This window comes from Belonocnema kinseyi, chromosome 7 (genome assembly GCF_010883055.1).
Source record: "Belonocnema kinseyi isolate 2016_QV_RU_SX_M_011 chromosome 7, B_treatae_v1, whole genome shotgun sequence".
Lineage (NCBI taxonomy): Eukaryota > Metazoa > Arthropoda > Insecta > Hymenoptera > Cynipidae > Belonocnema > Belonocnema kinseyi.
In genome coordinates, this window is record NC_046663.1 from 78,546,686 (window position 1) to 78,564,369 (window position 17,684).

Here is a 17,684-nt window from a genome sequence, read left to right on the forward strand (position 1 = left end):
TTTGAGCAGGAGAAGGATGTATCGACAAAACAATGGTAAAGCATTCAAGTTCGTGATGCCATGTCATCGTGTGGGAGGAATAACTAGATTATGATGAGATTGAAGTGTCAGTTTTGTAGACGCTTTCCATTCATTGTTCCTGAGTTATACTACAGTAATCCATCATTAGGAGATATTTGTTCTAATGATTCAACAATGACACAGCGTGGTTACAGAGAAGAAACACAAAGAAATATTCAGAGCTTGAAGCATTTAACACTACATATATTGAAATAAGCATTCAACACTGAACCTATTGGCGATAAAAAGATGAATTGCTTAATTCTTTTCGAAAATAGGTGACGAATAGGCGAACGCAAAAAATTATGCATAAGTCAAATAAACATGAAGGAAGCTGCCTTTTTCCTATGCTAAATCCATGGGTTTAAATAATGTTCCCGGAGATTTAAATATTGAAATTAAAAGTCTTAAAACTGAATTAATAATATAAAGTACGTATTCAAACAAGAACACCTAAATTCACAAATTTAATGCACAAAATTCTACATTTGAATTTAAAAAAGCTAAAAATTGAAAATGAAAAGTTAAAGACTCTTGAATTTCAAATTATTAAACTTGCAAAAATATGATATATCTATAAAAGGTTTTAAACAAGAATTATTAAATTTTTAACACTATAGATTTGGAATGATCTAATTTATCATGTTTCTAGTAAAAATGTTTAATTTTGAATCGTTTGAATAAAAACTCCCTTACCTATTAGGGCCTTAATTTCTTAAATATAAATGTTTCAAAAATTTGAATTTTATCTAATAAGTTTTGAATATATTTTGAAATAAAAATGTTACAATGGCAATCCTTTCAATTTTAACTATATTCTGAAGGTAATCGCTTCTGGTAGAAAAATTAATTATGATAGTGCACACATTTGGGCAAAATGGAAAAGTTTTACATATTGACTTTGAAATAAAACCATTTTATTCCGTTTCATAGCTCGATAAAAATTCTTCCTGTTGTGTTATTCATCGTGAAAAATATTGTACTTCAAGTGTAAAGAACAAATTAGTTTTTATATTCAAATAAATTCAAATACGTTATTTTTAAAAGTGACATACTTTAGCATAGTTTTCCCTATTCTTTACTTAAGTAATTTATTCAATTTGAACGATTGTTAGACTCCAACCCATCTATTATTATCTTTCTACTTCTCAGACCTAGAGAAATGATATAAACTTCAGTTCGAAAACTTTATTTACGGAGCTTTGCTTATGCATTGTTATATTTTGTACAACTTGTTATTACTAGTATAGTAGTCACCGCTGAATGCATGCCACGCCACGCAATCCTATAAGTCTTCCCACGTAGTAGATGTCAAAACTTCAAATACATGACGCGACAAGCAATTAATTTAGGTAAACAAAGATTACACAATAGAGTATACTACTATAGCTTCCCGTGTGGAAATAGTCCGGGTTAGCCCTGACACAACAAGGTTTCTGGTCGGGAACTGACCAGGCTATGTTTATTTTTTAAGAGCCTAGCCGTGCGCTGTACGCACACTTGCTAGGCAAAATTTATGTTAAAATCCCAGTCGGGGGCTGAATGGGCTCTGATCGGGCAAATCTTATGATCGAATGCTCAGACGGTAGCTGGCCGGGCACTGATTGGCAGTAATAAAACTGTTAAACTTTGTTTGTAACTTAATTACTTTTTCTGATTTGATTAAGAAACGGATGTTTATACCCGTATGGATGTTCCACGCGCGGAAATATATTGAGTGAATATCTTTTAAACACCATAAATTTTAAGGTTTCATGAGTTCAGACTTACAAACAATGAATTTTGTGACAAAAATTCGATGACACTTTTTTAAAATTTGAACTGTTTTTTTTTTAAGGAGAAAATTCTAAGTTCCATCTTTCTGAAAAATTGCAAATGTTCAGAAACATTCACATTCAACATTCAAGTTTAAATTTCTGAGTTCCGTCGTTAAAAATTTTTAATGTTCATAAAAAATGACATTTCCTGTCATTTTAAAAAGTTTTAAAATAGTCTGCAACGGGTAAAAACAAAATATCACGCGAAGAAAAATTGTAATCGATTTAAATTATTTATTTAAAAAGTATTTCATTGATATTCCTGTTAAAAGTTCGTGTATTTTATATTTACGCAACGTCGCATACTAATAAATAATTAGAAAAAGAGAACTTTTTCTATTTTTACGAACATTTTCAAAATTTTCAAAAGTATTTAACTTCACTAATCTTCATCGAATTTGTAAAGGTTATTTTGGTAATTTGCAAGTCTTCTAACCATCTATAAGAAACTTTGACAAAAATTCTGAAATAAAAATTTTTTATTCATATTTTGAAAAGCTCTAAATTTTTTAATTTATAGTTGGAAAGTCTGACTTGATGACAGATCTGTCAAAAGTTAGAGTGACTACAACATTCATGTAACCATACATACAGACAGACAGACAGATACCGACAAAATTGTATGATTTTCGGATTCTGTGAGTACCGAAACGTAAAGATCCGTTAAAAACCAGATATCGAAGATTATATTACACTCTCATGAATGGGAATGTAAAACGTTGAAAGTCAGTAATATGGAGTTAAATGTAACTAGAAATGACTACTACTGTCGTATGTTTATTTCCATTCTTTTCAAAAGGAACTAGAACACCAGAAAATTATAAATTTAAATAATTTAATTTTTAATATTGCCGACTCCGCAGCCCAATATACATGAATTTTTAACAAAAAATGTAAACTTACAAGCCACGGAATATCTAAGTTTACAGTTAGAAAAAATAATTAAATTTTGCTAACAAAATATTTCAATTTTTAACCGAAGAAATAAATTTCCAACTAAAATAATTAATTTTCAACCAAAAACAAACATCTTTAAAAAAATCTGAATTCTCAACTAAACAGATTATTAATTGTCAATCAAACAGTTGTATTTTGAGCCAAAAACGGTGAAATCTTAACAATCAAAAAGATTAATTATCACTAAAAAGTTAATTTTTGATCAAGAAACCTAAATTTTTAACTAAAGAGTAGTTAAATTTGCAACCGAAAAAGATTAATTTCCTATCAAAAGATACATTTTAAGTAAAAGAGTTAAGTTTTTATTTTAAATGATAGAATTTTTTTAAAAAATGTTGGCTTTTAATCCCGAGAAGATACATTTGCAACAATAAAGTTGATTTCTAACCTAGTAAGATGATTTATCAACCAAATAGCTGAATTTTCAATGAAAAAAGACTTAATTTTCAACCAAAAATAACTGGATTTTTTATTGGGTTCAATTAATTTAGTTCGCATTTAAAGAAAAAACAAGAAAGGGGGAAAAGAATCTTAAAAATAGGGGGAAAATCTGAAATCTTAAAAAGGACGGGAGGGGGGGGGGTGTAGAGAGGATAGTGTGAAACCTGATATTAAATAGCATTTTCATAATATGGATTACTATAGAAATCGTACATAGACTTTAATTAAATTTTATGTATTGTTGTGATAAAATCTGAAATTAGATGGATTAAAGTGGCTAAATTGGCCTTGTTACTTGATAAAAAGTGACTACAAGTGACGTAATTAATGAACGCTCAGTTTACGAAATATATAAAAATCATCTTTTGGATTAACTGTGTCAAACTACTTTAACGTTACTTTTGCTTTCTCTAAAAAGAAGGATTGCACAAGCCAAGAACAATTTAAATATAATGATCTATATTGTCAAGATAATTTAAAATCTTAACGCCTTTTATTGATTCTGACTGTGAACCAAAGTGCTCGTTGCTGTCATAAAACTGTGCCACAGCTGATTTCAAGACGAAAGACAACTTCTAGTCGACAAGTATCAACGATTATCGATAAAATGCGCCTACTTTCGAAGGAGCAATTTTCTCAGTTATACGTCGGTTATCAGTTGATCATTATCGTCAGCGACGCCGCTTGGACAATTTTCCGCTCATGGCAAAAGTCAAGATCAGGGTTCGAAAAAATCGTGGAAAACCAGTTAGATTTTTAAATTGCACAATAATTTTCAAGCATCAGTAAGTGCGTTGTCCTTTACACATCCAGGTTATCATTGTATTATACCAAATGACAATGACATACTTTCTTTATAACTTGCGTATATCGATTACAGAGATATTTTAAAATCGGATTATATACGTATAAAATGTTTCAAGAGAGACTTTCTCACCTTACAAGGAGACCGACATCGTAAATGGAATCCACGTATTCCGAAAATCTGGAACAGAGAAAAAAATAAATTAATTTAGAAGTTAAAGCTTTATTTTATGTTAAAGATACATTGAATGCCTACAATTATAACCTTCTTCTGAAAATTATAACCAAAAGTGGTAACAAGTCGAGCAGCACTATATCCCTGGCAGACCAGAGAGTGCAAATATTGATGAATTTTAAAAGTATTATTTCGAGAGTGAAGACGATAGCTTAAGGGGGGAGCCTGCTTTGGAGGCTTCAAAAAATCGATTTTTTTTTGCATAAATGTCTTCCTAAACTATCCAAGAATGTGTCCATAAAATTTTAGAAGCATCCTCGAAATATTTTTGGAGTGTACAAAAGGAATAGTGAGTAAGCGTCGAGCAGGTATACGATCGGCCGGGTCGCTAGGAGCGCGCGCAGAGTCGGCTTGAGCCAAGCTATACTAGCATTTGAGTTCAGTTTTGTTTTGTGTTTCGGTACGTGAACATCTTGCAATTATATGGACCAGGAATCGCCGATTAGCATACTTATGTGGTAAGTGGAATAAAATTACGATTTTTTATATACGAAAACTTTGATACGCGATTTCTCGGTTTTCCATTTTCACGATTTTTCCTAATTGGCGGGAAAGATAGGGAAAAAACTAAACGTCCTATCGCAACGAGACAAAATGAATTGTATTCAGTATAAAATTTTCTTCAAGTTGAACCTAAAAAAACTTCAGAAAGTTGAGATTAACCCACTTTTTAAACAATCTAGTGAAATTTTTTTTTCATCTGGCGAGAAATTATTCAATTTTTCACTTATTATTGAATTTTCTTGGTTTAACTAGAAGCTACACTATTGAAGAATAACATTTTTTTCTGATTTTTTGTTTCAGGTGGAAATTGCGATCTGCATTTGTCCCGCCGCACGACAAGTGCATAGTGGAGGCGCCTCGGCCAAATGCTTGTACTAGGCATAATATGATCTGTATTTGAATGAAAAAATTTGAAAAGACTGTTGAAATATTTTATAATAAACCCTGGAAGTTTCATTTCAATCGGATATTTCATTCTTTCCCAAAAAATTCTCGAAAAAATCGATTTTTTGAAGCCTCTAAAGCAGGCTCCTCCCTTAACAACTAATAAATGCATCCGCATCTAGTACAACGGCTCGCATCCAGTTTTGACCGAGACGTGAGCTGCTTAACTTCGGTAATCGAACTTTTTACGTGTCGAACGGACAGAAAGTAAAAACCTGGAAGACTTCCAAATTTTATCGTAAACGCTTCAAATATAACAACTTTAAAATTAAAGAGGATAGTGACAAATTGTAAGCGTATAGAATTAAATAACTTAAAGTAATTAATTTATTATTGTATAATTGAAAAATATTTTGAACTAAAGGAGCTCAAATTTTTATAATTTAATATTGGTTCATGGAGATAGGCGAACCTGCCATAACAGATTTTTCAATCGAAATTGGTGTAATATATTCCTTTATGTATAAAAAAAGTTCTACATGTAAAATGGTTCAATAAAAAATGTCATCTTGGGCTCATTTTGAATGAAAATACAAATACGCATCTATTTCATTTGGACTTTTTAAAATCTAGAAGTCCCTTAAAAAATCACACACATTTTTTTGGAGAGCACAAAAAATGAAAAAAACAGATATTGTTTTTTACTATAAAAAATAAATTTTCTGTTTTTTTGAACAAAGCTTAGGCTGGGTAATATTCGTTGACTGGAAGTGTATCTAAAAAATCCAGCTATTCGCACCGTAATTTTGGTGAAAATAGCCCCCTACACTTCACCTTGGAATTCGTACGGTAAAAATTCAGCAATTTGTACATAAATTTGGAGCATGTAACGATGGCCTTTCGAAAAATCTGAATAATCTGGAAATAATGGACATTTTTGTTATTTCTTGGGCTCAATTTCAATGTAATGTCGACAATTATTTGCACAATTATTTGACACAATGATTGTACTCACCACATAATTCAAAAAAATAAAAAAGAATAATATTTTTATAAATATTGTTAACAATGATTAAAATACGACAATGCAGTGGACATTACCGAAGGATCGGTACATGCTACCGATCCTCTTGGTTTGCTGAGCTCTTAGCAACGCAACCTATCCGCGCGGACCACCGCGTGAAATCACGGCGCTATCGGCAACGGATGGATTGCATCACCTAAAAAACATTCCTTTTCGACATTTCTGTGACAGTCGTCACATTACTCCATATTCCCACTTAGCAAGGAAGAAGTTTTATAAAAAAATAACACAATTTTGGATGGCACAACTTATTCACAAATCGCAAGTTTATGGGAGTAAGACGTGTTTGTGTTCCGTTACTATTTCAGCTTACGTATATGGATATGAGGCAAATGCGAGATCTTTTGTTTTGTGGTGCGATGGAATGGGCGCGTATTCAGAAGTCGTTCCCGTGGTCGCCACCTCTCAGTTACAAATGGATTTCGAGATTATTTTACACATCGCAACTCGTGTACTAGTAGTGGTTAAAATAATTGACTTGCGTGCTTAGGTTTGTGCGTTCGAATCCCCCTCCCCCCATTGCGTGCGCAATTTTAATTGTATTATAAGCGTTTTAACTTGAAAATATAGATTAATTATAATTATATTCGGAAATACATATATATGAGAATTAACTGTGCGCTTATTTATTAATTATTTTTTAGTAATACTTTTTCACAATTTATAGTGCTGTCTAAACTATAGTTTACACCGTTAACACAACTTAGATCTCTTTATATTATTTGTTAAAGTGACATGATAATTCGTAATTGCAGCATCGAAGAACTGTGCAGAATAGCGACTAGGTCGGTAAAATCTGCTGAACCGTAGATCAGCACCACTTGACAATTGGTACTGGTAACCACCAATGATAGTCATATTTTGTTACCTATATAATTGTAACGTTTACTGAACTGTCGCGGTGTTCATATACGTACATGGAAGATCAGTAGATTTAACTTGGTTTTCAGTAAACATAGGGTTCTTTTTTCTACGTGTAAGTATTATTAAATAAGTATTATATTATTTTTCATTTTGTGACTTTTTGCACCAACTTTTACCCTAGGGCAGAATCTGAGGAAAAAATCTAAAAAACCTTAAGAATTTAAAAAATACTATGGACTTACCTTTAAAATGATCGCAAGAACTTATAAATATACCCCGCAGCAAATGTACACGAAATGCCTTTCGGTCGATTTTGATTAAACTACGTAAAATTGTAGTTCTCAATGTCTAGATCAAAAGTGTTGGAGGGCACAAAGTCCGAAAGTGGACAGTTTTCGAGTTACAGAGGGTTAGACATCCAACCCTTTTAAGAAACATTACCAAATATCTCGAAAACTGCAGCTCTGCGAAAAAAATGTTCCCTATGCAAGTTATTGGGCTCTAACGGGAAAATGCAAAGAAAGTCGTGGCCTTAAGACACAGGTCATTTTTCAAGGTCATTCAATGTGAACTTGTCATTTATTGCTAATATTCAGCCAATCAATATGAGATATAAAGAGGTAATCAATGTAGAACCCATAAAGGCGCGATGCGCATGCGCTCGAACGGTTTTAACATCTGAATGTGTTTCAGTTTAACATAAAAATATTTTTACGCCTAAAATCTCAAAAAGATGTTAAATGTTTGGTATGAATATCTGCGTATTAGGTGCTACAATCTTACCCTTTGAACATCTACATTTGAACATGCATTTTTCTCCGTGCGCTCTACCAAGGAGCTGTCGCCACTTCCAAATAGTTTTGCATCAGCTCGATGACCTTCTCGAAAATTGTTAAAAATTTCAATTGCTTATTTTTCTCTGAAAACCTCTGGCACGTAACTTTCATTAAGGAGAGTATCAATCAAACAAAAAAAGCTTACCTAAAGCTCCCCTTCTTAAATCATTCAATTTTATTTGTAAATATTAGTGTTGACATGTTTTCATAATACATTTGTAATTATATACAAATTATTGGTGAGATTACAGAACACGGGCATCAACCTTTTTTTGTCTGAAAAAAGTTTTGTTTGGCAACAAACTATTAGAATCTTCAATTGAACGATAAATGAAGCGATATGACCAAGCTAAAGTTTACAGTAATTTTTACTTTTGTTACTACGACGTCTCAAATATGGGTCTGTCACGATATCAAAATGATCGCAAACAATAATTCATATCAGGCAATAATTAATTATATCAATTTTATGTCTTATCTTATCCTTTCAAATTTTATTACGAACTATTTATAGATTTATAACTTAAATAGTCAATTAATAACTCGAAAATAATCGATATCGATTAATTATTTAAAAATATTAGATCTGTTTTACTAAAATACTGGGATATTTTCCATCCCTATCTATTGCATATGCAGGATCAGTATGCTGGATAGCCACCGTACGCATCTAATGCCAGCTAACTGCTACACTGTCAGAAAAATCTGTACGGGGTTTAATATACATGTGTGTGAAGCAAATATGCACTACCGCTACTGAAATGTAACATGCATTGGTTTAGTGAATTTGATATACATGTGCATTACATTTAATATACAGGTCAGTATAGCAATGGGCGTGAAAACTCAACGTGCTTTAATTTCTTTAAATCTTGTCAAATATTCTCAATTAAACTCATAATCTAGAATTTGTCGACTGAATTATTATTTATTATGAAAGTGCAATGTACGGGTAAAACTTTTTCCTAATTTCGCTCTGAGTAGTCAAAATTTAAGGCGAAGACAGTTAATTGTAGGTTAGGTCTTTATTTATTTGCTTAATTGAACTTTTTGACTGGAAATCCAATTGTATTTCTGGTTAACAGGAAGAAGGTCTCATGTTTTATTATTTGCAATCGAAAATCACTGCTAAACTTATTTTGAATGTGTGAAAAATGGAATTATCTGATTTTTCTTGTAAGTGATTAACATGAATGTATATGAAATTTAATATAGTCGCTCTTAATAGCGATTTCATATGCTTGATATATTAATTTTAATACACATGGGTATATTATATTTAATATTATTTTTAACAGTGTAGTTAGTAGCTACACTTATCTAAGGTGGTTCGGCTTAAAATATTACTAGGATGCGGAGAACAACCATCCAGCATGCCGAGGCTAAGCAGAATATGCAGACGCCAGCTATCCTTTTTTTCATTGTAGTTATTTTTATTTTATTTATAAAAAATCTTTGACAGAAATTAAATACAGTGAAACCCTTCAATAGCCCTTCCGAGAATTGACGCCAAGCCACAGGTAGGTGTAACAGGAGCTGCGCGGGGTCTGCGGCTGTCACTCAGGCGAGCACTCACGCGTGAACAAACGTTCTAAATATGTTCAAATTAATTACATCTTGCAACATTACATACGTTACATGACGGCGTGTCGTATGCATTTCAGGGAGTAAGTGGTTATAATGTGGTTTTGTACTTTACTTTGATTGACCAGAAAATATTAACTTATAGTTGAAAATGGTTGGAGTAATTTTTCTGCTTTACAATCTCCAGAAATAGTTGCATTTACAGCAAAAAAATTAAATTTTCCAACAAATAATAGAATTTTTAGCCGAACAAAATGAATTCCTAACCAAAAATTGAATAGCCACCTTTTCACTTGCCTTTTATACTGCCAGGCCACTTTTTCTTTTAGGACTGCACCACTGAATAAATGGCACCCCTAAATATGGGGCAGTATATGGGGCAAGCCGGAGGAAATGCAACACACATGAATTAAATAAATATCAAATAATGACATGGTTAAAAAGAGGGATTTTAAATCGCTGACAATGTGAGCTTCGCTTTAAAAAAATACACACATCAAAATCACATTTCAATCATAATTAATACGGTATTTAGGTCAAAGCGCACCAACATACCCCAGTCTCCCCTAATATGGACGATGATTTAATATTGAATAGTAGCGAATGCCTTCTGAACGATTAACACAGGAATTTTTTCATCACTGATTGAGCGGAATACCAGTGATAATTGCGAGGCCTATGGGAAACATTCTCAATCTCAGCAGAATCTAAGATTCGACCCTGAAGCCAGACTTCCGTAACGGATTGAATAGGAACAGTCTAGTGTTCTTCACATTGTCGTGCCCTCGCGGGACATTGAAAGCAGAAAAAGTTTACCAGGTTTGCCACGCCCGAGACGTGCATCAAGCTTAAAGTTGCTATTTATAAAGAGTGAACGAACGCTGAGGCATCAGCCACCGATGAATAAACCAGGAGGAAAATACGAATCATACACAAAACTGGAATTTTTGCTGAAAAAGGTTTATATCAAAATATGCAATTAATGGAATCATTTTCCAAACATTAGTATAAAGCATAAAAAAATTCAGTTATATTTATTTATTTCTACCAATTACCTAAATCATTACTTATACATTTTGTTCTAAATGCGTGAAAATTCATTCGATTCTTCACCATCTTTTGTACTGTTTTTCCTAGTGAATAATTTGATGATAATAATTTCACAGAATAGTAATTTAAAGTTAAGGATAATTATGTAAAATTGAATGCTAGAACTCAAGTTGAATTTTGTTTTATGACATGTATATGAGTGAACGAAATAAATTGAATAACAGCAGAAGCATGGTCAAAAATTATGATGCTCATCAGTAAATAAGAAAAGTGTTGAACCCTTTCACAGAAATTATTAAACCTGTGGTTGAGTAAAAATAAGGAGAAAACAAGAACATGTTGCTGTTAAATGAAGAGGAATTATCTTCAGGTTCATTATGTACGTGTTTCTTTAATAAAAACATTTTTAAGGTGTCAATTCAAGGTCTTTTCCAGGTTTTCCAAATCAATAAGTCACGTTTTTCAAGGATTTTCTCTTTATCAATCAAATATCCAAATAACTGTTTTCTACGCAAAAAAAGAAAGTTTGCAGTATTTGTTGCCCGAAAATATGTGTACTGTTGCATTTTATTAAACAGGTACTGACTAGTATTACTTATATTATGTACCTTAGTGATCGAAATGATTAAGAAATTATTGACTTCTTAGAAATATTAAAATTACTATACTTTAAAGGTTATTTTAGAATTTGATAATATTTTTTCTATAGTTAATTAAGCTCAACTGGTGATGTCGAACTACAAAATAGCAAATCACTAAAAAATGTATGAAATTAATTTTGAAATCTTTATGAAATCATTGTGAAGTCTTTCAAATCTTTGAAATCTTTTTAAATCTTACCGACATAATTGTGAAATATTTTGAAATTTTCAAGAATATATCGAAGCATTTTGTAACCGTTTGAAATCTTTGAAATCGTATGTACAACGCCTTCGTGAAATCTTTTGAATCTTTACAGTATCTTTAGAAGTCCTTGAAATGTTTCTGAGATCTTTGAAATACCGCTGAAATTTTGTGCAACCTTTCAAATCTTTGCGAAATAGTTCAATTCTAAATCTGTTGAAATATATTAGAAATCCTGTGAAGTTCCTTGAAATTATTTAAAATATTTTGAAATCCTTTGAAATCCTAAAATTAAATTAAAATCGAGAATTTCAACTAATAATTTTGATAATTTGTAAGTTGAATATCCCAAAAAAGTATACTTTAAAAATCTTTACTGCAGTTTAAATATGAAAATATCAAACGATTAGGATAAATACTAAAAGAATAAAGGATGTAAATTAATCTTCCGATTTTAATAAAATAAATGTTTTACAAGCGAAGAGTAAAAAATCAAATTTAAGGTTGTTCTCATGAAAAATTCAAGAAGAATTCTAGGTTTCTGAGGTCATTGTTATATCGTCATTCAGAAAACGAACAGCTTGCTCAACAAGTGCACATGCTTCAAGACTTATTCCGCGCACCAGAACTCGAGGAAGTGTGCCTATTCTCTAAAAAAATTCGAACGATACGGGCTTTTGAAATCCAGACCTGCTGTAAAATTACTCGTTTTATGAAGTGCAGAAATTTAAAAAAAAAGCAAAAGGATTTTAAAACAATGATGCTTACACGGAAACTCGGTTGGGTGAGTTTAGTCCTCGTCTAGAATTTTCATTCGTCCGCATTTTTGTAAAAAAAACTCGATTAAAAACAAGTTGCTCTCCAAAACGAGGTACGATATTGCTTCATTACTTTTCTAACGAGTAAAGCTAGAAACGTGCGAAATCTTTTCCCGTTAAAAAATCCACTTTCCTTGTTTAAATCAAGCAAAAGCCTCTTCCACGTATTCACACAAGATTATGCGCTCTGAAAATTTTTCTAATTGTAAGTACTTGCTACACACGCAAAAAAATAATTGAATTCAAAACAAAATTGTCACGAATACAGACGATACAATATTTTCTTGACCCAGGATCATTTTTTTGTCGCCCGAAAATGATTTTCATTGAAGATAATAGTGTGTCTTCATGAAAGAAAATAGAATTTCTTCATATTGAAGAACGTATACATTTCCTTGAGGCAAGACAAATGTTGTTGGATAAAAGAAATATTGTACTGTCTGTATTCGTAACAATATATTTTTTAAATCAATAAAGTACTCAAAGTTAATTTCTTTTAAATTTAAAACTCTTAAAATTCAGTACAGTATTGAACATAACAAGTTTCCCCCTTTTCATCTGAATGTTATAAATACCAAATTTGCCCCCCCCCCCGAACATTCGATACAAATTTCGAAAGTAAAAGTTTGCATCTTACAATTTAAAAAATCAATTATAACCAAAAGCTCCATCCTTCCAACTCAATAAAAATGTTCAAAACAAAAAAGGGCCTCTTCCGGTTTAGAAAAACTGGGACACCAAAATTTCTTCTCGTACAACTCTCGATGAAAATCTTAAAAATATAAAACGTCTCTACACCACTTAAAGAAAATACATAAAATTTCCTCAAATGAAACTCAATTAAAATGTTAAAAATTACTAATTTTACCGCCTTGAGCCTAATAAAAATCTGAAAAATAAAAAAGTTCCTTTTTCAATTCGGAAAAAACTTAAATACCAAAATTTTACCCTTTTTTGTTAATTAGAATTGTGTAATTCAAACGTTACTTTGTGAGCTATGCTCACTGAATTTCTGCGAACTTACATATTAAATAAAACATACATATTTCAGTTACATATAACATTTGTTTTAATTGAACATTTAAAGTGGTAACGTTTAAAGTTTAAATTTAGAACTATGAAATTGTAACGATTTAAGGTTTTTTATTGCAAATAATTCAGTTTAAAATTGTTTAGTTTTGAATATTTAATTTCTAATTGCTCATTTTAAACGAACAGTTGAATATTGCTAGATATTCATGTAACAGTCTTTTTAAATTCTCATCCTAATGAGAAGGTATTGGTTTTATTTAAAATTTCACTTTAGTAGTCTGTAGGCACGATAACTTTCGAAAAATTTATCATATTGGATTCGTTTATTCATAGTACGCAGAAACTCAAGGAATTTATCCTTATGACTTTTTTCTATAAAAAGAAAATTATCAGAGTTAAAGCATTTTCAAAATCCACAAAAACAAACTAAAATGAACATTTTAAGCCAAAGAACGCATAATTTGAAAAAGTCAAGAAAAGAAAAACGTTGGTTTTTGAAGGCCCTATAAGATTATCACAACTTTTTTAATTTGGTCGAAGAGTTGAAAATTCCAAATTTGGTCGTACCAAAAATAATATAAAATTCAAAGATTCAAGTTTTTGTCAAACTATGCAAGATACGAAAAAAATGAATAAGCTGAAATTGCGCGCCCTAGAAAGGCCTACACGATTATAATGAATCACTTTTTGATAGAACGCGTAGTTTTTGTTTTAGTCGTAAAAAAACAACATTAAAAATAAAAAAATAAAATTGGTTGGACTAACGACACAAGCTACGAAAATAAAATGAAACAAAACTTGTTTATCCAAAAAATAGCTTAATTTTTGATAGGAACCGTAGTTTTTGCTTTAGTCATAAAAAATTTATTTTATTTGATATAAACGTGTTGTGCATAATGTGGAAAAGTTGACATTTTGAACAAAATCGAGTGCGAAGCACGAGATACGTGATGATAATGTGTTTGTTAAAGCCGAAAGAGCTTTAACAAAAGAGAGTTCACAATCACAAAATTACAGTTGTCGGTCCGTTGATCTTTGACTTTAAAAGGTCTGTGCACGAATGCGGGAGAAATGCAAAGACTGAACGCGGAGTGTGATTGCCATCAGTCGAGTGCCGCAGGTGCGCTCAAACTCTCGAGCTGAGTTCTTTTAACAAAAGAGAATTCACAATCACAAAATTACACTGGTGGATATTTTGAGTCTTAATTTTAAAGGGTTTGCGCAGGAATGTGCGAAAATATAAAGACCGAGCGCGAAGTGCGAGGTAAATAGACAATCGAGCGCGAAGCGCGAGAACCAACAATCGCGCGCCCTAGGAGCGCTCAGACTTGCGAGCCGCACGCACAAATTAAATGTCAAATCAAATGGGTTAACAATGGAATATTTTAGACTGAAACCTTATTTGAATAGGATTTGAAATTAATTAAAAGCATCCAATAATTACGAATCTATTAATTTTAGATTATTTCAATATCGAAAATAGTTCATAAAGTTACAATTGGACATTTATATTTTTTCTAAACACTAAGGCTTTCGAATTGAAACATCTGTATATTTTTTATTTTTTACAGTTTCAGAATCATTCTGTAATAGTAACTTGTGCCCCAAGGCAGCAAAGTAGTCTTTTTACAGTCGAGCGTGAGTTTTTTTAACACGCGAGACCGTATAAAGACAGCTGCCTTCGCACACGATATTTTATGTAACAAGAGTGCGGTTTCCAAGCTTTCTCATGAAATTATGTCTCAGGTTTGAGGTTAGTTTAAAGGGACAAGTACCGCACTGAACAGTGCACGTGGGTCGAAGTAACAAATGCGCATGGGTGCGAATTTCCCGCGGTCGTCAAAGTACACTTTTACGGTCAGCCGCCGGTAAAATACAGTGCCACCGGCCAAGACCGACTACGCTGTTCCAAACCACGCCAAGAAATCGAGGAAACCATGCGTTACATAAAATCAATTAAGGTTCAGTTTTTAATAATAGAACTACAATTCAGTTTAAAAAATAATTTATTTATTTATATTTAGAGTTAATAAAGTTGGAATGTTTTTATACCCAATTTCAAAATTCAAACGCTTTTAATTTTTAATTGTTTAAGTCTTCAATAGAGTATTTTAACATTTATTACACTGGAAATTGTACGCTTCAAAATGAAGACCTAAAATTAAAATTTCTGAAGTAAAATATTTTAGAATTATGCATTGTAAACTGAAATTTAAACTTAAGCAACTTAAACTTAATATTAAAAAAACAAATTGAAAAAAAATTTATTTTTAATTGCATTGCATCATGTTTCAATTCAAGAGATTGATTTTCCTCCTGAAAATTTGTTTAATTTCCGATCAACAAAAGAATTTACTGTCATTTCCCGGTCTTAAGAAACATTCGATCCAGTGCCCATCATGTAATTCAATTAGTAAGAAAAATCTTCTCTACGAAAAAATTAGACAAAATACCACTAGTAAAGAAATAAATTCAATTTCATTTCCCCGTTTTCCCGGCCATTTCCAGTTTCTCGGTTCTGCGGCCTCCCTCAGTAATTGCGCATCTTGGAATCCTAAATGAGATTTGTTTTGATGTTCGTTGCGTGCACAGGAATAGAAAATTTGACTTGTTTTCTGTACAGTTACAGGAAATTTTTTGCTAGTTCTAAAAGACCCGTTTCCGATGCATGAAAGCGTATGATTTAGCGCGCTCGCTATTCTGACATTAGCATATTCGCCAAGTCTCTGGAAAGATGACTATCGAGGAGAAGGTCGACGATCTCTTGAACCTCATGGTGCACGGGCCAAGCTCCATCATGCCGAGTATCATAATTTAAAATGTACGCGAGGTACCCCCATAACATAAGTGCGTGACATCCGTTTGACATTTTCTTCGCACTCAGTGCCTTCTCCGCCGGAAACACCTTTTCAGATGAGAGAGAACAAAAATTCAGAGATGTAATTCAATTGCATTCACACTGCATTCTTGATATATCATCTTGAGAAAATTCCTTTCTGAACTAGTTTTTTTTTCTTGCAAGCAAATTAACATCGCATATGATATTAAAATAACAATTATTTTTTCTAGCGTTTTAAATCGTCTGGAGGCTAGAATGCAGGCCTACCCCTTTTTCCAGACACACGAGACGATTCATGTCCTACGAAGAACCTCAAGCACCTTTGAATCAACACCAACTATGGATTAATGCACTTCAGAGCCCGAAGCTTGTCCGTACTTTACATTGAGAGATTTTTCAAATTTTCCATTTTTTCAATATATTAAAACTAGGCATATTCAACCACAATTCTTGAAATGCATCTATATACATCTTTTCCTAATTGAATAACCTTAAGCGTAATACAATTAGAGCAATGAGTCAATTTTAGGTTCCTCTAATAATCCTCTTCAATTTGAAAATAGTAACAACCACACTAGGAATTTGTTTGAACACTCCAATATTTTATTTAAACTCAGATCCCACTTACCTACTCACATGAAATTGCATTTTGCATAAGAATCGTGGGTTGCAACTACATGAAAAGGTATACAACTTTGACGAAAAAGTACATCACATTTCAAAAGTCTTCTTCTTGTTCTCAACTACACATTATTTATTTGCTCCTCAGAACGAGATGAAAACTTGGAAACCGAAGAAGAGAGAAGGGTCTTATATTGACCAAATCAAATACAGCAGAAATAAATTATTCCTGTGAATTGTAGACATAATTATTTCTGGAGCCATTGTAAAAGAAGACGATTGAAGACAAAGTGGCAAATAAAGGTTCTTAAGAAAAGTGTGTGCATCTTTATTTATTCAGCTGCGTGGGCCGTTTGCATACAGGCCTGATGCCACTCTGACGGATTTTCTGTTGAATCCACCCAACTTCCCTTTGATGACTCATTGACTCCTACTACTATCTTTACTCCTATCGACTAATGCCGCATACTTGTCGGAGGAGGGCAAGATCTCTGTCACTCAGGCCAAGAGCAGTTGACCGTTCGAAGAGAACGACCCGGCATATAATACTCAATAAACACAATTAGCTAAATGAACGATTCAAATAAAAGAACAAATAGATCAGTGAAGGCTTTATAATCTGAAAATATTGATGCACGTCTCTGAAATAATTAATTGAAACAATCCAATTTTTCCGAGTAGAAAATTCATTGCAGCACTGACCCTGTATCAATGACATTCTCTTTTTCTTTAATATAATATAATACATATAGTAAAAATATAGTAGAAATATATGTAGAAAACTCAACAAAATGCATGTTGTAGAAGAAATAGTTCAACGATCATACCTAAAGACAACATAGACTCATAAATTACTGACAGCGTGTTGCTTACAGTTAAACTAGTTAAGAGAAGAATATAAAACATCAGTG

The 17,684-nt window shown here is 32.2% G+C and overlaps 1 protein-coding gene across 2 annotated transcripts in view; it reads right to left on the reverse strand.

The window, feature by feature from the left end:
- LOC117176050 (dentin sialophosphoprotein-like) overlaps nucleotides 1-17,684 on the reverse strand; it is a 209,391-nt gene that overhangs the window by 135,824 nt on the left and 55,883 nt on the right. For both annotated transcript variants that reach the window (XM_033366043.1, XM_033366042.1), the window contains exon 2: nucleotides 4,213-4,260. The gene's annotated coding sequence lies outside the window, so the exon portion shown is untranslated. The remainder of the gene's footprint in view (nucleotides 1-4,212; nucleotides 4,261-17,684) is intronic.